The sequence below is a fragment of the Lissotriton vulgaris genome, chromosome 8 (assembly GCF_964263255.1).
Source record: "Lissotriton vulgaris chromosome 8, aLisVul1.2, whole genome shotgun sequence".
NCBI classification, from domain to species: domain Eukaryota; kingdom Metazoa; phylum Chordata; class Amphibia; order Caudata; family Salamandridae; genus Lissotriton; species Lissotriton vulgaris.
In genome coordinates this window covers 49867665-49888391 of record NC_141696.1, presented here as the reverse complement: position 1 = coordinate 49888391, position 20727 = coordinate 49867665, and the positions used below count along the sequence as shown (strand labels likewise).

The 20727-nt window shown below is 46.4% G+C and overlaps 1 long non-coding RNA gene across 1 annotated transcript in view; it reads left to right on the top strand.

Moving 5' to 3' along the window:
• The window catches only part of LOC147693357 (uncharacterized), an 82810-nt gene extending 63468 nt beyond the window's left edge, over positions 1-19342 (top strand). Inside the window, exons 3-5 of the long non-coding RNA XR_015299101.1 lie at positions 15578-15682; positions 17648-17733; positions 17919-19342. This is a non-coding gene — a long non-coding RNA (uncharacterized LOC147693357). The remainder of the gene's footprint in view (positions 1-15577; positions 15683-17647; positions 17734-17918) is intronic.
• Positions 19343-20727: the final 1385 nt, after the last annotated feature.

The window sequence follows — 20727 nt, the reverse complement described above, 5'->3', positions numbered from 1 at the left end:
TATGGATGAATGAGTGAAAGGCTGGATGGATATATGGATGAATGAAAGTGTAGTGAAAGGGAAGATACATGGATGAATGAGTGAATGGATGTAAGGATGGATGTTTGAAAGAATGGTAGGATAAGTGCAAGGGTGAATGAAGGGATGGGTGAGTGGATGGTTTGAAAGTGGATTGATGAGTGAAAGGATGGACGGTTTATTGAAAGGGTGGATTAAGTGGTGAGAGAGTAGATGAATAGATGGCTGAGTGGGCGGGGATAGATGGCTGAGTGGGAATGGTGGATAGATGGCTGAGTGGAAATGGTGGATAGATGGCTGAGTGGGCGGGGATGGATGGATGGGTGGGTGGCTGGGTCGAAGGGTTGATGGATGGATAGGTGGACAGTTGAGTCTAAAGGTGGATGGAGGAATTAGTGATGGGTGGATGGATATATGAGCGAAACGGAAGATATACGGGTGAAAGGGTGGATGGACGAGCAAAAGCATAAATGGAGGAAGTGAAAGGATAGGTGGATAGATGAGTGAAAAGGAGGATAGATGGGTGGATGGATGAGTGGAAGGATGGATGAATAGGAGTGAAGAGGAGGATGTGTAGAGTGAAAGGATGGATGGATGAGTGAAAGGAAGGCTGGATTGATCAGTTGGGTCAATAGGTTTGGAGATGGCAGGATAGCTTTGAACAGGGGCTTCATGAACACCACACTTTTCAGCTACAGTAGAGGCGGAGCTCTTGATGGGCCTCTTCTGTCTGCAGCTCGGCAGACAAAGATTCGTAATTGTGAAACGATGAATGGATGTGGGTGAAAGGATGAGTGAGTGAAAGTGTGGCTGGATGGATGGATGGATGGATGGATGGATGGATGGGTTACAGGGTTTAAGGATTAGAGAGCGAAAGGATGGATGAGTGTAAAGGATAAATGGATGGATGAGTGGAAGGATGGATTGATGGATGGGTTGAAGAGTGGGTGGAAGGATGAGTGAAAGGGAGGGTGGATAGATGAGTGAAAGGGAGGGTGTATGGATGAGCAGATGGATGGATGGTTGAAATGGATAGGTTTGGAGATGGATGGGTAGGTTTGGAAATGGATGAGCGGATGGACTGACGGACGAACAGTTTGGTGAAAGGCTAATGGATAAAAGACTGAATGGGGGCCAATGTAAAGGTGAAATGCTAGATATCAGTGTGTTAAAGGATGAATGGATAGATGCTCAGATGGAAGAGACAAGAGAGTTATTCTGGCGAGGATTCCAATTAATTTTTTGCTTGCTTGGTGTCATAAGAACTTTGGATCAACGTGGTGGGTATTTTAATTTTCTGGTTACTCACTTGGCCTACACTATGCTCGTTTCTCTACCTTGGGATTATCAGGTAGGCGTGCTGCTGTATGCCAGCGTGGTCTTACTAGACCGTTGGTATTTGGTCTCATAAAGGCCATATTGCCATAGAAATTCCTGGCACTGAACAAAACTACTTTATAAAAGAGCACACAATGAAGCCAGCTCACAGATAGGAAGAGATAGCATTTTAAAAAAAGCACAAAGTCTTGGTTAACTCAGATTTAATTAGGGGCTCAGATGTTAAAGTCACAAAGGGCACCCATGATATATGACTTTGTATTCATGCAGATCTACGTTTTTCATGAATTCACATGAATTTCCTTAAGTAGGCCAGGAAACCGTAGTCCTAGAAAATCTTTGTGAATTGCATCTTAGCATGAGCAAATATGAATATGCCCCAGCGGAAATCTGTTGACTGTTTACAAGTTCACTTTTTCTCCAACCACATTTTTCCCAGCCATGGAAGAAACTTTACTTCTGCCATTGTCAGGGGTAAATTGCCGACCTTTCTCAGTATGGGAAAAGATTACAGAAGAGCTGGTGAAAAACTCCAAAATTCAAATCTTTCTATAGTAATAGCCTGACATAACCAGAAAGGCTATTATCAGAGCTCTTCTATAAAGAGATTGCAGCCATTATTTGACGGCGCACTACATGGCACCAAAGGGACAAGTGGATTTTGTTACAGGACATGTAGATTTATGAAGCTACTTGTCCCATGGACAAGTACATATTTCATAAAATTCCACACCCCTGCCAGTAGTATAGGATAATGTTGGGAAAAGCTCATCCCCCTCTGTCTTTCGGTAAGGTAAGATGTTTTAATGCACGTCTGGGTTGAGCGTATGACCAAATGAACTGGGTAAAAATTTGTTGGAATTTAAGTAAATCTTTTTTGCTAAACTAAAGAGGGATACAGCGGAAAAAATAAAGTAACTTAGGAAAGTAAGTCATTTTAATGACGTTGCACCTGCCAACCAGAGTTAGATGTAGATTATCTATTTGTTTTAATGCCTTCTTTGTCTGAACAGCAAGGGGAGCCAGATTAGCTGCAACTATTTCCTCCAGTCTAGGTGATACTAGTACGCCCAGGTATTTGGCCTTTAGTACCACTCTGGCATCAGCCCAGATGATTTTATTATTTACTAGTATCTGTGTTTTGCTTTTATTTAGGGCATACCCAGATAATATCCCGAATTTGTGGGCCTCCCTTTCTAGTGCCTGTGTAGAGTTGGCAGGGTCTGGAGTGGTAATGGCGAGATCATCCGCATAGGCCAAGATTTTACAACTGTTTTGAAAATATGTTACAGGAAAATTTTGTGATTTTTCTCTATTTGTTTGATAAGGGGGTCTAGGTAGAGAGCGAACAGTAATGGGGAGCAGGGGCAGCCCTGCCTGGTGCCTCGTGAGATTTTAAAGGGCTCCGTCAGATGTCCATTTATGACGACGCTAGCGGTTGGGTTGTGATAAAGTGCCTGCGTCGCCTGCATGAACCTGCCCCCGAACCCCATGCTGTCCATTACTCTCCAAAGAAATCGCCATGAGACCCGGTCAAAAGCCTTTTCGGCGTCGAGTAATATTAATGACATCGGATCTCCAGCGACTTGAGCGGCCTCAAACAGAGTAATAACTCTCCGGATATGTTCAGTGGTCCCTTTCTTAGGTATAAAACCATGTTGCCATTTTGAAACAAGGGGTTGCACTACTCGAGATATTCTGGAGGCTAATACCTTGGAGAAAATTTTAGAGTCACAGTTGATGAGGGTTATTGGTCTGTAGGAGCTCATATCTAATGGAGATTTATCCTTTTTTGGAAACATAGATATTCTAGCACTAGACCAGGAGACTGGAGGTGAGGCGCCGCTGAAGATGGAGGTAATTACCTCTGAGAATATGGCCTTAATTTGGCTGGCAAAGATTTTAAAAAATTCGACGGGAATGCCATCAGGGCCGGAAGCTTTTCCGTCAGGGAGGCTTTTGAGGGCATCCAGGATTTCTTCCCATGTAGGGGTGAGGTCTAGTAGTTTGCATTCTTCTAGGCTAAGCTTGTTTAATTCAATCTCGCTAAGATATTCAAGGATCTCCCTATCTAGAACATCGGTCATGCAGCAGTTTTCTTCCTTATATAGCTTAGCATAAAACTCCTGGAACTCATGCCGAATACAGCTAGGATCAGTGACCTCAGTGCCTGAAGAGAGTCTAATTTTGTGGATTTCATTAGAGGTAGTTTGTTGTCTCGTCCTAACAGCTAAGTGATGTCCAATACTGTCACTGCACTCATATGTCTTCTCTCTTGCTGCTGCCCACTTAGCCGCGATTTTACCCATAAACAACGCCCCTATTTCCGCCCTAGCCAGGATCGCTTCTTGTTGGACCACCCCCTTTTCTGAATCGTTTTGTCCACCATAAGCGTGGAAGGGTATGCTCAGACATGTGTCCCTTGCTCACTGCACCATCAGGATTCAAGCAAGCCGGGCCGAAGACGGCTGTAATGCCAGAAACCGGTCCCCGGAAGCTTGTTTCCTTTCCAGTAAAAGAATTGGCTTGGTAGTTTGGTCTGCCCTGTTCCCATGATGCACTGGGCCAGGGACAGACTAATTTGCATGTAGCCAGGTTCTGAGCTGAGATGGTGCAGTGAGCTTAAAAACAGTGATGGATCAAGCCCGGATCTGTTGACTGGGTAGGAGTGTTCTGCTTAATTCAGATACTCTGTCCATCACCACCCCCTTTTCTGAATCGTTTGTCCACCATAAGCGTGGAAGGGTATGCTCAGACATGAGTCCCTTGCTCACTGCACCATCAGGATTCAAGCAAGCCGGGCCGAAGACGGCTGTAATGCCAGAAACCGGTCCTCAGAAGCTTGTTTCCTTTCCAGTAAAAGAATTGGCTTGGTAGTTTGGTCTGCCCTGTTCCCATGATGCACTGGGCCAGGAACAGACTAATTTGCATGTAACCAGGTTCTGAGCTAGGATGGTGCAGTGAGCTAAAAAACGGTGATGGATCAAGCCCGGATCTGTTGACTGGGTAGGAGTGTTCTGCTTAATTCAGGTACTCTGTCCATCACCACCCCCTTTTCTGAACAAAGGGCAGAAAGGCACAAAAAACGAGTGGAACAGAGGGCAGAAAGGCACATAAAACAAGTGGAACAGAGGGCAGAAGGGCACAAAAAACTAGGTAAAAACAAGTGGAACAGAGGGCAGAAAGGCACAAAAAACAAGTGGAACAGAGGGCAGAAAGGCACAAAAAATGAGGGTAAAACAAGTGGCACAGAGGGCAGAAAGGCACAAAAACGAGGGAATAACGAGTGGAACAGAGGGCAGAAAGACACAAAAAACAAGGGAAACACGAGCGGAACAGAAGGCAAAAGGGGCACAAAAATGAGGGAAAAACGAGTGGAACAGAGGGCAGAAAGGCACAAAAAACAAGGGAAAAACGAGTGGCACAGAGGGCAGAAAGGCACAAAAAACAAGTGGAACAGAGGGCAGAAAGGCACAAAACGAGGGAAAATGGAGTGGAACAGAAGGCAGAAGGGCACAAAAACGAGTGGAACAGAAGGCAAAAGGGGCACAAAAAACGAGGGAAAAATGAGTGGAACAGAGGGCAGAAAGGCACGAAAAATGAGGGAAAAACTAGTGGCACAGAGGGCAGAAAGGTACAAAAAACGAGGGAAAAACTAGTGGAACAGAGGACAGAAAGGCACAAAAAACGAGGGAAAAACAAGTGGAACCGAGGGCAGAAAGGCCAAAAAAAAGAGGGAAAATCGAGTGGCATAGTGGGCAGAAAGGCACAAAAAACTAGTGGAACAGAGGGCAGAAAGGTACAAAAAACGAGGGAAAAACTAGTGGAACAGAGGGCAGAAAGGCACAAAAAACAAGAGAAAAACAAGTGGAACCGAGGGCAGAAAGGCCAAAAAAAAAGAGGGAATATCGAGTGGCATAGTGGGCAGAAAGGCACAAAAAACTAGTGGAACAGAGGGCAGAAAGGCACAAAAAACTAGGGAAAAACAAGTGGAACAGAAGGCAGAAAGGCACAAAAAATGAGGGGAAAAACAAGTGGCACAGAGGGCAGAAAGGCACAAAAAACGAGTGGAACAGAGGGCAGAAAGGCACAAAAAACGAGTGGCACAGAGGGCAGAAAGGCACAAAAAATGAGGTAAAAACAAATGGAACAGAAGGCAGAAGGGCATAAAAAAATGGGTGGAACAGAAGGCAAAAGGGGCACAAAAACGAGGGGAAAAAGGAGTGGCACAGAGGGCAGACGGGCAAAAAAAACGAGTTGCACAGAGGCAAAATACAGACTACAGAAATACAGGGGCAGCTAAGAACAGAAGGCAGAACGGGCAGAGAGGCAAGGGGGCAGCGAGAGGAACAGAAGGGAAAACCGGGCAGAGACACGGGGCAGCGAGGAGTAAAGAAGGAAAGACTGGGCAGAGAGAGCACGGGGACAGCGAGGGGAACAGAGGGAAGAAAAAGGGGCACGGACCACGTACAGGCAGCGAGGAAGACAGGCAACAGCAGTCACACACACAACAATGAAAATACAAGCAATACAATAAAAGCAATTAAGCGTTGAAAGGCACATGTGTATAGGTTACCGTTACTTGACCGGCAGGTAAAAATAGATGCAGCCAGGATCAGGAGTAGGATTTTCGTTCTGCTGTCTGATTGCTCACTATCTACAAGCCCTTGGGTGAATTATGTGTTCTGTCAAGCTTTCATATTCAGACATATCAAGCTCTTATTCTGTGGGGGCAGTGGGCATCCTAACAGGAAAGGGTCATGTCAGGTGCCACACGAGGCCTCCCTGAAATATGCCTTAACTGCACTGCTTATCCCTTGGTGGTAAAATGTTGTTCTGCTGTCTTATGTCTTATGTCTAACAGGGGTTTATGGTAATTGGCATAGCATTGTTCCATGATCTCGCTGAAAACATATCTCTCCTGTCCAGATACCTTCCTGCCATGTCTTGCACTTCCATGATGAACTCCTAATATAGACCTTGAATTTGCTCTGTATACTGGACTCATCGCTTTGTGCACTATCTTGTTAGAATTTTCACAATATTTGTTGCTCCTTGGTGCATGTCTTTATTATAAAATGCTTCATAATTGTATAATATTTTAGACCTTCTTAAACTGTGAATAGGTAAAAATGCTAATAACTCACAATCATTCAACCTGTTGCTGTAAAGAAGGGTCACCACTCCAAGGCTCTGGAATGAGAATGTAGAGTTGCTGCTATGGCTGAGAGCAGGAGACTTGTACCACAAAATAATACACTGCTGTATGCATACATGTCCATGCCAATAAACCCAATTCAGGCTGTCTCCCTCTTGTAATTGCCTCTGCTTCAAAAGGCGTTTTTAAAAAGAAATTGAAATTGTACAAATTTCTTGGGGTCCCTGGCTTCCAGTAGTGCTTCAGTGGGGGTCCTCAGGAGTCAAAAGTTTGGGAACCACTGGTGTAGTGCACTGTAATTTCATTAAAAAAAAAATATGTACAAATTCATAAAACAAGCATTTGCAATGCAATAGGTCTCACATTTACGCAAGTTTAAGAGATTGTCATGACAATGCCTTCTGTTTATGTTTTAAAAACGAAAACAAGGGGCGTGGCCAAGATGGCAGCGTGGTAGGACACTAGTCTGTTTCCCTCCGGCGCCGCCGAATTACCACTTTGTAATAGCGCCGATCCTTGGAGCCATCCACCCTTGAAGCGTGCAGCTGAGCCCCCGGGGGTGTGCAGGGTACCTGTCTGCACAAGAGAAAGAGAAGGAAGCGGTGCTGTCCTCCCTGTCGCAAACTGCAGTGAGCCCTGCTACCCCCCCATGACATTACTTGTTGTTGGACAGGTTAGGTGTGCTGCGAGAGGCGCCGGGGGGACCGATGAGGCTGCTCGGCTCAGTGATCTGGCCGTCCTCTGGCGTTCTCGTGGTTACTTGATGACCTTTTCGAACTGGCCATTGGTTGCAGCCACGATCCCCTAGACTTTCACTATTATGACGAACAATGGTCATGTTTTTCTTGTTGGCTTTTCCTTTTGGTTTTGCAGTGTTTGCTATTTGCTTGGGGCGGGGTTTGTTTGGGGGTTTTTTTGGGGCCTCCGCATCAGTTCTTAGGTAAGAAGTGTACGTGCCAGGGCAATGCAAGGCTTCATGCGAAGTTCACTTGTCAATCAGATGGGGATTGCCAATTTGCATAGTGTCCTTCTGGTGGCCTAATGGGTAGAGATTTGAAGATGGTAAGTGTGAATGTTCGGGGGCTAAATTACCCTGTGAAGCGCGAAGCGGTGCTCTCCCTCCTAGAAAATTCTGATAGTGATATCTGCCTCCTCCAGGAGACTCATCTTCTATCCAATGACACTGCACGCATGCGAGATAGGCGCTTCCCGCAGCAATTCTGGTCCGCTGGACCGTCCAAAAAGAATGGAGTGGCTACCTTAGTGAGTGCACGCTGCCCGTGTAAAGTGTTCTCAACTGTGACAGAGATAAAGGGCAGGCTGTTGACCTTCAGGGTGCAATGGGGGGAATCATACCTTGCGTTAGGCACTCTATACGCCCCTAACGAGAAGCAAGAACCCTTCCTGAAATCTGCCTTATCAGAAGTCCTCACCTCTCCGGATGCGGCGGTTCTAGTGGGGGGCGATTTCAATCTTGTAATTAACGCGGAGCTTGACAGGTCAGGGCAGCGATCACATCAGACTGGGGCTCTATCCTCGCATGATATGTGGCGGGCGCAGCATCCAGGTGAACAAGACTATACACATTTCTCTGCGGCATATAAATCCTATGTGTTCCTAGATCACTTCCTGACAACTACAACTCTCATGCATAGCCTACACTCTTCGGAGATTGCTCCGCGCTCTCTATCTGACCATGCCCTTATTTCTGTCCTTCTGCCCGCGTCCCTATCATAAACACTCCCCCTCCCCCCCGGATGGAGACTGAGCAACAGCTTGCATCACTCTGAGGCGGTGATTCAGCGGTTGTGCAACACTATAGTGCAATATTTTCAGGAGAATGATGATGGGTCCGCTCTGAAACTGGTGGTGCTGGTCGAGTTTATAGCAATAGCGGCAACATACAATACCATGCGCAGAGACAAGCGCACAGAGTTGGAGAGGGAGGTGGGCGAACTGGGCGAGATCTGGAAAATCACAGACGAATGCTAAAACATCTGGACGTAGATAGAGCAGAGCACGCCCTTCTCCGGTTGCGTAATTAATTTTTCCTTAGCCGCGATAAATGTGGGAAGATGTTGACCCAAAGGTTACGAGTTCAGACACAGGCGTCCTTAATCCAGTCAGGGTGGGATCAGTGTGGCGTAGATCAGACTGCAGACGATCAAATTGTTGACACATTCAGCAGATTTTATCACCTACTTTATACGGAACAAAACCCACCCCCATTGGATCCAACAACGTATTTGGATACTTGCAATATAACTTTGCTCCCTAAATCTGTCTCAGAAGACCTAAACTCAGTAATTCGCATTGAAGAGGTGATTTCAGCTATCTCCAGGCTGAAAGTAACCAAATCACGGGCCTGGATGGCTCCCTTCCTGACCCAGCTGTTTAACTCTTCTCTTGACACGGGAGAGGTGATGCCCTCGATGTCAGAGGCTGCAATTTCAGTTATTTTGAAGCCTGGGAAAGAGGCACGCTTGTGTGTGTCCTACCAACCCATTCTTCTTCTTAACGTTGATGCAAAATTATTCGCAGGTATTTTGGCGTTGCGCCTTATCCCCCTAATGGCGGATTTGGTCGACCCGATCAGTCTGGTTTCATTCCCTCAGACAAGGGGGAGACAATTCCAAAAGATTGTTGCACCTGGTCGATGGTATTCACCGCTCCGGGAAACCGACCTTTCTTATGTATATAGACGCAGAAAAGGCCTTCGACCGCGTTAGCTGGGAGTATCTGTTCGTGGTCCTGCACGTGTACGGGCTCTGTGCCAACTTTTTCGGTGGATGCGGTGCCAATACTCCTTCTCCAGGGCCTTTGTTTGGGTTAATGGCTGCAGGTTGGCCCCCTTTTCTATTGCCCGGGGTACACAGTAGGGTTGCCCCCTGTCCCCACTTTTATTTGCGCTCTATATGGAGCCTTTTGCACAGCGAATCCGGGCAAATCCTAGTGTGGTAGGCCTCAAATTCGGGGCGGATGTGCATAAACTAAGCTTGTATGCGGACAACGTGATCCTTTCACTTACCCAGCCGCGGAGGTCCCTCCGGACTTTGCTGAATGAATTTACGGCCTTTGGGGACATATCAGGCTTTAAGATAAATGTCGCAAAATTGCAGATCCTGAACCTTTCCGTTCCCTAAGAGGAGGTAGTGGCATTGCAACGGGACTTCACATTCCACTGGGCGCTCACGGATGTAGCATACCTAGGGTTCAATGTTGCGCGGACTCTAGCCAAGACGGTGTCCCTGAATTACTCCTTACTGTTGGAACATACAACCAAAGCGCTGGACGCCTGGTCACAACTCAGACTGGCATGGTTTGGGAAGGTAACGGCAGTGAAAATGACGGTACTACCTCGCCTCTTGTACCTTTCTCAGATGCTCTCGATGATGGCACCACCCGGGCCGCAGCAGGCACAATAACCCAAAAAGTTTAATGCAGATGTGATGGCTAAAAAGAAACAATGTGAGTAGGTGGTGCAACCATTTTATCCCCGTCACAGAGTAATTTTGGAAAATAAAATGTGAACTAGGTCAAAGTTTCCCTCAACAGCAGATAATCTCAGTTGCATGGGGAAAAAGAGAAAATATAAAATGTGTGCATACAGCACACGTTCTTCCTAGGTGATCTAGGCCCTTTAGTGCGTTGACAATAAGTACAAGGTTCCATAAATAAAGCTACAAATATACTGGTGTTGTTGTAGGGTGGCAGAGAGTTATACTTCCCTTAGTGTAGTGTAGGCTCTAGGGCCCTATGGAGAGTCTTAATGGCACCGGCATAAGTATAGTGTACAGAGCCACTGATTAAAGCACAAAAAATCATGAACTGATCCAAAACACTGTTCAAACCTATGCACTTTACTGCATTTAAAACAGGTAAGAGGTGTTGTAAGGAAAGCCCAGAAAGCACTAGTGATATTATAGGGTGGAGGAGGCCCATGTGCCTATAAACAGTGGAGCAGCGCTATGTTTATGTGTTAGGAAGTATTTACATAAAAAATAAAAAAAATTATGGATGTTGCCTAAAATAACATATTTTTATGCAAAGTGTTTGTAAGCGACACCCACACATCACCTAAATAATTAAATCAAAGAAAAACAATATTAAAAACAATCTGATTAAAGAATTATTCAAAGACATAAGGGCAACATTACTGCAAAATATAGCTGGGTGGAATCAATATGCGCAAGATATAATTTTATTACTGTACCTAAATGGTGGAATTGCTGCGGCTCATTTGGTGGTATCCTTGATCCGGAGTCCATAGCGCTTTTTGCCCCGTTCCCTTTTTCAGCAGTTTTACAATGACCTATGCGTGCCCGTGCCGGGTGGTAGAGGGCCTCTAAATACAGCGCCTACTTGCCTCTGGCAGCGGTACCAAATAATTTTGTTCTCTCCCTGCCGCTCATAACCGGCTGGGGACTGCATGCTGGTGGCTGGCAGGCGCACTGGATGCGTCGGTGGGGCCGTACAGCAAAACAAAGCAAACAGGGCCCGATTCACAGAATGAACTTAAGACTAAATCCTAAACTTACTACTATTTTAGTATTCACAGAATGCACTTACTACTTTTGGCATTCACAGAATGAACGTACTACTTTCGGTATTCACAGAATTAACTTACTACTTTCGGTATTCACAGAATGAACGTACTACTTTCGGTATTCACAGAATGAATTTACTACTTTTGGTATTCACAGAATAGATTTAGGACTACTAACTTTACGTCCGCTCCCGGGCCGTAATTTCCGCTTCCGGGCAGTAACTACGGCACTGCGGTGGACTTTCCGAATCCGGCCCGCAATGTCTGGCTCTGCGCTGGAATTTCCGTATCCAGACAGTAATTTCCGATTCCTGGACGGAATTTCCGATTTCGGGCCAGAAGATACGAATTATGGCAGTTGGCCATGTTAGCCAAGGGTAAACACCTGTCCAAGTGATTACCATCCCCCACCATTGATCAGCTGACACACTGCAGCCAATCACAGCCAATAGCTCCATTTTGCCATGATGAATGTTGCCAGTGCCTACCATCCCCCACCACGCTCTAGCTGAAGCCAATTAACACTAATTGACCAGCACCACAAAACACATAAAAGCAGCACAGATTGAAGGAACAGGTTTGGCCACAGAGAGTTTGTGTCTACAACGCTCAGATTGCCATAGAAAAATGGAAGCAATGAGGAGAAAGAGGAACTTCACTGCAGAGGAGACCACCATGCTTGTGGAGTTCATAGTCAGGCACCACAAACGCCTATATGGACTCCCACCCTACTGCACCAGGGGGACACAGAAGGCAGCCCTATGGCAGCAATTAGCCACTGATGTCTCAGCATTTGGGGAGGAGAGGCACACAGCACAGGACATCAAGAAAAAGTGGCGGGATGAAAGGCAGAGGGTGAAGGAGAAGTACTCCAGATTTGAATTAAGCAGGATCCTCCCTGCTGCATACCCAGGACCACGCATCTGTCTCACCCCACTGGAGGAGGCTTTCCTCACAACAATACACCTCCACTTGGTCCATGGGCTGCCTGTCAGTGACGTCCGCTACGTGGTACCAGGTAAGTGGAATGAAATGAAAAAGTTCATGAAAAGATGGTAGTGTTGCACTATCATTGTGAGTAAGGAACTTGTCCAAAGTGTATATAAAAGTATTGTCAAACTGAGACTCATGTGTCACCCTCTGAATGTAGCACCACAAGTCCCAGAATCCTTAGCATTAGAATTGGCTAATCCCTCCCCTCCTCATGAAAACATGGGCACAGTGCTGCTGCCGTACATACACAACCCTGCTAAGTAGCAATTGACAAATATTAGCAGGGAAGTGCCAGTACCAATGTGACATGCAATTCAACCCTTGCGCAACCACGGATGCGTCATATTTACTAAGCATGGGTGGAAAATACGTTACGCTCGCGGATTTTGCGGATTTTCGGTAAATTTGCAATCCGCGAACGCGCGCGAATTTACCGAAAATCCGCAAATTCGCACGCAGTGGATTTTTTTTTCTTGGTGATACAATTTTGCAGCGTGCGGTGTAAGTTCGCAATTGCGAACATGTAGGTGCGGCGGGCAGCAACAATCTCGCACTCGAGAAATTACAAAAATTGCAATTTTGCACAAGAAATTCACTAGCAAGCAGCATAGACCTTCTGAAAATGATGATTTTTATCAGAATAACTCCTCAGGTTGACATTTGCCTGCACTTTTTTGGATTTGAGGCCTTTTGACTTTCTTTGGATCACTTTTGGATTAGAAATCAACTTTCACAAGTAAGCTTGTTTGGGGCATTACAGTTGCTGTAATGCTGTTCTGCAGAAAAACGAGTTTTTCAAAAGTGAAAGCATTCAGCAGGTGCAAAAGTTCAAACTCATCATTAGTAACCATTCCCTGTAGTGCTTCCTGACTGGGGCCCCTCCAGAGTTCAGTTGCTAGTTGCAACAATTGTATGACCCTGCTCTGACCCTCACAGCAGGTTCATAGAATAGCTACAAGTAGGCCACAAAGTTCCTGGAAAAAAAAATTGCACTGCAACAGAAAGCAAATTACAGATAAGGAAGCAGGTGCCAGACTGGAATTTTAAAACAGTGACACATTAATTAATCAACCCCAAATTAATTCATGTCAGTTGAAGCAGGGCAGGTGTGCTTGCTTTTCCCCCCCATAATCTACAGTGATGATGAACCAGAGGGTGGCATTGATGTACCAGAGGGTGGCATGGGTGAAACAGAGGGTGGCAGGGGTGAAACAGAGGGTGCTGGGAACCTGTGATGATGAACCAGACGTAGAAACAACATAATCGCGACCGTTGCGAGCCGACATGTAAGTTCGCAATTGCGAACTGGTACAAAACCCTCGCGAACTGGCAGAAATCCTTGCGAACACAAACAAAAAAAAATCCGCAAATTCCCAGTTCAGTTGCTAGTTGCAACAATTGTATGACCCTGCTCTGACCCTCACAGCAGGCTCATAGAATAGCTACAAGTAGGCCACAAAAGTCCTGGAAAAAAAAATTGCACTGCAACAGAAAGCAAATTACAGATAAGGAAGCAGGTGCCAGACTGGAATTTTAAAACAGTGACACATTAATAAATCAACCCCAAATTAATTCATGTCAGTTGAAGCAGGGCAGGTGTGGTTGCTTTTTCCCCCCATAATCTACAGTGATGATGAACCAGAGGGTGGCATTGATGTACCAGAGGGTGGCATGGGTGAAACAGAGGGTGGCAGGGGTGAAACAGAGGGTGCTGGGAACCTGTGATGATGAACCAGACGTAGAAACAACATAATCGCGACCGTTGCGAGCTGACATGTAAGTTCGCAATTGCGAACTGGTACAAAATCCTCGCAAACTAGCAAAAATCCTTGCGAACACAAAAAAAAAATCTGCAAATCCGCGAGAGTTCGCGGATTTTGCGGATTGCGAGTTCGCAAATTCGCAAAATTCGTGAACGCCAGATTCGCAAAATTCGCCCATGCTTAATATTTACATAGCAGTGCACTGTGGTGCAGGGATAAACAGATGTGTGTCGCATCTGATGGGGTTTAGGAGGGTGCTTTGCTGGAGTCGTGTCGCAAGTTCGATGCAACTCCAACAATGTCCATGGACCGCCCATATCTAACGTGTTGCGCCACTCCTTACGTCGGCTTCAAGAAGGCGTATGGTTGCGTCGCAGCAGCCTCTGAAAAGTGACTCTGTGAAATCTTGTAGATTACACTCCATCACTTTTACGCGGCATATCCCAAAGGAATGCCCACCCTGCCGACATCAAAGCTGACACAGGTTCAATGTTGCGCAGGCTCTCACAACGTGATGTTTCACCATAAATGCGTCACGTTGCGAATAATTCAAAATGTGTCGTCTGTTGTACACCACCGCTGTGTCACAGAAGTGAGGCAACAGCAGTGTAAATCTTTTTCAAGGGGTTTGTAAACCTGCCACTGATTCTCCAAGAAGTACATCACCCTGTGCCAGCCTAAATCACAAAGCAGAAGGTGAGAGAATCATCAGATCAAAATATGTCATACACATATTCTCTCGTCCATTTCCCACTCTGCCACGCCATTATATCCACAACACACCACTGCTCCTACCTGCCCCGTCTGCGGCAGTACTTCACAACACTGTTAGCACGCAGAAGATATGGGAAAATTCCTGAAAAGTTCCACAAGCACATTTCCGATTTGGTTACTTTTCTCTCTTCTCACCATTGACACATCCAGCTAGAGCACAGACAACTGCAGTAGCAGAGGTCACCGCATCTACTGGGAGGAATCGACAACATACAGTGGAAGGCATTACAACCTCACCAACTGGTAAGTCAAACTGGCCAGGAGAAGGTCAAATTGCATACATTGTCAGGAGACGACAGAGGGACAAATAGTGCCCACCTATGAAAGTCAACCAGAGATGCAAAAATTGCTTCATTACAATTGGAGTTGTCAATGGACATTCACCTTTACCATATGACATTTGTGAACAGCGAAAGACGAAATATAACATGTCTTGGCTCATCATACCTTTGTAATTGTGGTACATAATATGTATTTCACCAGCAGTCCCAGAACGGGGAATCCAATCCTGTAATCGAGTGCCACAAACAGTCAAAAGGGTGTGCCCACTATATTGTTAAAGTGTCTGTAGACCCAATCAAGAAATCCTCTTTGCACAGATATAGTGATGATGAACAAGCAGAGAGATACCAGTCTCAGTAGTATTGATAATGCATCCACTGTCCAACTTCAAATCTTTCCAATATACATTAAATTGCACAGTCCACACAGCTGGTCATGTACTGCTTACATTGGATGGATTATTTGTTGGGCAACAATAAAACACGATAGTGGACTTTACTTCTGGATTCATAGGCATGTAATAGGTTGCATCTAGGTAGTAGGGCCGTTCTAAGTCATATGTGTGATCACTCATGACATTATGTATGACACACTTCTGCAACGGTGGTGCCCACAACTGCTTGTGCTCCTCTTTTGTGTCAGAAATTGATTGCATCACATGTGGCAGCAGAAATGTAAAGTTGCAAAACACACTTTTCCTTATAGGTACAATGCGGTCCTCCCAGAATCAAACATACACACTGACTTATGCTACAAGGTTGGACGTGACATCTGTTCAGGGACCACACACTGCTCAGGTGCTGGGCCAAGGTAAGTCTACCGTAGAATAAATCTGGCAGAATGCTCATTAATTGGGCCTTTCACCTCCACCGTATGTTGTATGTGTTGTACAACACTGTTGTCCTGCATCACAATATGCTCACATATGGCATTTGAACACATGGCAGATCAGACCCTGGTGGCAAATAAGAGGCTGACACAAAATGTACGCCAAGTGAGTGCAGAATGGACATACAATAGAATGTGTCATATGAACTGACCAAAACACAACAGGCTTGCAAATTCACTGATAGGATAAATCCCTATCAAAATATGCATAGTTAAATCAAAATGAAATTGGCATGGCTGAGGCACACACTAATGACAGTTGTGTACCTTTTAGATGGGTGTAGGGACTGCTAAGGTGAATCTTCATGCAGTTACACCTGCAAAATGACTTAGCTGAAGATCAACACGATAATCCAGTGCAGACGGGAAGCCTCAAAGCTTCTCACCTCATCTGCAATGTGTCATCATAACCAAATGTTGTTTTCTGCTTGCCTCCTCTTCTACCGTATGTACATGTATAGGTGAGTGTTTGACATATGAGGTTTGGATGTCTGCTGTACAAGACACCATCCGTTGTCATCTAAGTAGTACCATGATGTTGGAAATAGAGTATGGTAACAGAGGACACTCAAAGGATGGACATAAGAAATCTGTGTTACCACATAAAAAAATGAGCTTGGTGACCTTATGGATAATGAAGCACAAATGAGCAACATCATGTCCCTGACTACTGAACATCTCAAAGGAACTCCTTTCCTACTTGTCAACAGACATTACACTCATGAAAAATGTTAGTATTAATGGTAAAGGTGAAATCAGTGTGATGCGGAGGAGTCCGGGTCACTTATCCCCTTCCTTGAAATTTCTGTAACCTTCTCATACAAGTTTGTCAGTTGAGGTGTCATCTTAATGATGTCAGTGCTGCATGGAGGTAACTGCTCGTAAATGCTGCTTGTGAGCAGGTGCCCACATGAAACGTCCATGAGGTAAACATGCTACACATTGTCCTGGATTATCCGGTATGGAAACGCTCTTTATCTGGGTCTCCCTCGGAAGCTCCTTAGGAAATTGCAGGTGGTTCAGAATAATGCGGCCAGGCTGATTTTCTCCCTACCGAGGAGAACACGAGCAACTCCCATTCTACAGAAATTGCACTGGTTGTCCATCGAACACCGAGTACAATTCAAGGGTCTCTGTATAGCCCATAAAGCCATCTATGGAGAGGCTCCCAAATATTTTAAAGACCGCCTGAGAAAGTACATCCCGGGCAGAGCCTTGCGCTCCTCCAAAGCTTGTAAATTAACCCCACTGAGATTTAATCTTAAATCTGTCGGTCCTCCTTCCTCAAATCTGGAACGAGTTACCTGCAACCTTGCAAGGGGAGCCAGTGCTATTGCCCTTCAGAAAGGCGTTAAAGACCCACTTGTTCAAAAAGACAACATCTTTACTTTAAATCGCCAGTGGGGTCGTGGGCGGCCTACCGGTGGCTATTTGTTGTGTTCCTTTCTTTAAAAGCGCTTAGAGACCAGTGGTGATTTGCGCTATATAAAACTATAGTAACATAACATAACATAACATAACATCCGCAAATGGGTATTGAGAATGACATATTGGCTCATAGCTACAATCTGTTGTACTAAAATATGGACATATATGTCTCATCACAGCTGCTGACAGGATGATACCACTGCAGCGGACAACATCCCGGGGGAGGCTTGACATCCTGGCTGCAGCAGTGAAGCCCTCGCGGACTTGTTCTTCAGGTAATTCTGGCATGAGGTGTGTCACTAGCTTAGATTACTAAGCCATGACAGAGATCAAGATCCCCTTCTGCATGGAATCAACAGTTGTTGTTTACAAAGCCAAATACAAATCAGGAGTGTCACATGTGCCTGTCTGTCAATTGGTGATGCAGATCATTGAGAATGCTGTCTTTACCCTCTACAGCTATGTCTACAACGTCTATGAGGAGACAGGTTCAGCAGGATATACCAGGGGGAACGCGAAGCGACAGAAAGTTGTGGCTGGAGCTGGTGAGTTTGCTAGTATTATGTGTAACACCTCAGTGCTATGGTGTGAGCAGTCATCTGTGGTGGTACTCTAACTAGGTCACATGTTCCTCATCTGCTAATGCAAAGTACAGTTAATACAACCCTGGTGTTGCACCCCATGTAATACCAGGTCAATCACTAATACGGTTGCAACCTCTGTGTTCCAGATGATGCTGAGGGAGAGGATGACAGACCTACCACCAGGTATCAACGGGGAATCAGAGGGGAGAATCCCCTGATCCTCCAATCAGTCATGTCAGCAGCAAGTCATGCTCAAGAGGAGGAGGAAGATCATGAGGACGTTGACTTTGGGGATGATGATGATGACATATCCGTCCACTCAGTGGATGACGGTTCTGATAACACAGCATCACATCCTCTGCCAAGCAACGTTCGTCAGCCTCCCCCAAATCCCAGCATAGAGCAAACCAGCCACAGCTCACACGCATCACAACACAGACATCACTTCCTCACAGCCCTCACGTCCAGGGCTGACATGGTGGTTTCCCTACCCGCTCTGGTACATCCCTGCCATTCTCTCCCCAATCTGTGGGAAGTACCAGCCCTGTTGTGGTGCAGGTATCCCCTGTGCACCATTCTCCTGCCCACAGGCTTCCGACTGCCCCCCTCCCCCGTTGTTGGACCTGCTCATCACATCCATGGCAGACATCTACAGAGGGGGCCTGCACCTGGCGATGGTGGCCAGTAGGAGCAGGACTTCTTCCAACAGCAGGCAGATATGAGGCAGGACATTCTTGCCATAGGGGCTACCCTCTCAGACATGTCTGGGTCCGTGCAGGACATGGTCCAATTCCCTCAAGCGGTGGACAGGGTGAGCCAAGCTTTGGATAGGATGGATAAAACTTGGCAGGACATGTCCAGGAATATGACAGATCTGATATCCATCCAAAGGGAAGAGAGTGCAAGACACCATGCCTTGGCCATGAAGATGATGGCGGGCATGGTGAGAGTGATCCAAAGTGTCCCTTCACGGCCAACGCAGGGAGGGGAGCCATCATATCTGCCTGCAGAACAGCACATCCACACACCTGTACCACCAACTGCACAGCACCACAGCAAAGGTACACAAACACACCGGCACCCTGAACAGGCACACCCACCACCCCCACCACCCCCACCAACTGCACAACAGCCACCAACCTCTGTACAGTCACTCCCACCACCTGCACAACCACCAACCACCTCAGTACAGTCACTCCCACCACCTGCACAACCACCATCAACCTCAGTACAGTCACTCCCACCACCTGCACAACCACCACCAACCTCTGTACAGTCACTCCCACTACCTGTACAACCACCACCAACCTCTGTACAGTCACTTCCACCACCTGCACAACCAGCCCTTGTCCAGGCACAAACATCAAACGTGCAGACACCATCTGCACCTGCACTTGTAGATCAGCCTGTACAACACCCCCTACACGTAGGCGACAAGCTCAACCTGACCCCTCACAGCGATTATCACCCCCAAAATTGCAGAGTCGCAAGAACGATCGCCAGTGACATTCATGTGGTCAAATTGTCTTGGGGTCCTTATATGTATAGTGAAAATAAAGACCTACAAAAGTAAGAATCTGTTGTGTATCTTTTCCTAACGATGTTAGCATGTGTATGTGTGTGTGAGAGAGACACAGTTACAAGTGTAACCCATCATTGCAACAAGCTATTATGTGCATAGCATATGACTCACAAAATATGTGTCCATATTTGGAAACAGACATTCAAAATGGAGTCAAACAAGTTAAACTAAGTAGAATTCCTTAAAATGTTTTATGTAAGAACAGAAAATAACCTTCCGTTTCGAAGGGAGAAAGGAAATCAAATGATGATCTTAATGCAGAAGGAGAAGGGAACTTGGGTTGGGGTGGGGCAAATAAAATATAATACTTCAGAGAGCGTTAGGGAAACCAGTCTATTTAAAAGGGGAAAATGAAATCTTTGTCCACAACAAAGTCTCAGTCATAACAGTCAAGTGTCCTTCTGGTCATCCTCCAGGACCACAATGTCCAGATCCTCAGTGTCTGATGCAGACACACGGCTGGCTGGCGCAGGAACAGGTACCACACGGGATCGTGACACACAAGGAGTATGGGGGGAAACAGTTTGGGGCATCAGACAGGGGGAGACATTAACAGTGGTATGGGAAGGGATTTGGGAGACAAGAGACGCCATGGCTGTGGCCAGGGAACTGACGATGGTGGCTAGGTTGTCCAGAGATCTTAGAATGTCCGCTCGCATCGTGCATATCTCTAGACACACTTGTAGTATGATGCCGCTGGAGTCCCTGATGGCATGAGGGACTCTGTAGGTAGGGAGGGGCTGAGGACAGGCCCAGATGGAATGTTGGCCTGCCCGGGGACACCTCTTCCAGAGCCACTGGTGAAGTGTGTGGGAGAGTGGCTCTCCACCACATCATGGTCAGAGGTGTCGGGTCCTTCCCCCCCACCTACAATGTCCACAGCCTCCACCCGGGACGTAGCATCAGAGTGCTGTTCTTCTTCATTCCGGGTGGGCGCAATCCCCTTGCCTCCAGATGTTGAGGGTCCCTCCTCCTCTTCTTCCTCACTGGTGGAAAGAACTTGTAGCCGCCGGCGAACTGATGGCCTCCTTCTCCGGACTTGTTCCTGCAGGTCTTCTGTATCACCAGCCGTGCCTGCTGAGGAGTAAGCAAAATCCTGATGTGGTGGTTGTTTCATGCAGGACGAGACACATACATAGATGAGGCAAGGTCAGATTTTGTTTTCCTCTGATCACACTCTACAGTTGTCAGTTGCAGATTTACAACTTCTGACGCATCTCTGCTAATCAGCAGAGATGTGTCAGAAGAGTGGTGACGCATCTGCCCACCTGTGCGTCACCACTGATGCGCCGCATTGTAAATGCGGCGCACCGTGGTCCTTGGATGGGCAGATGCGTGACGCTTCCCCAGTGGAAATGCGGCACATTGCTGGA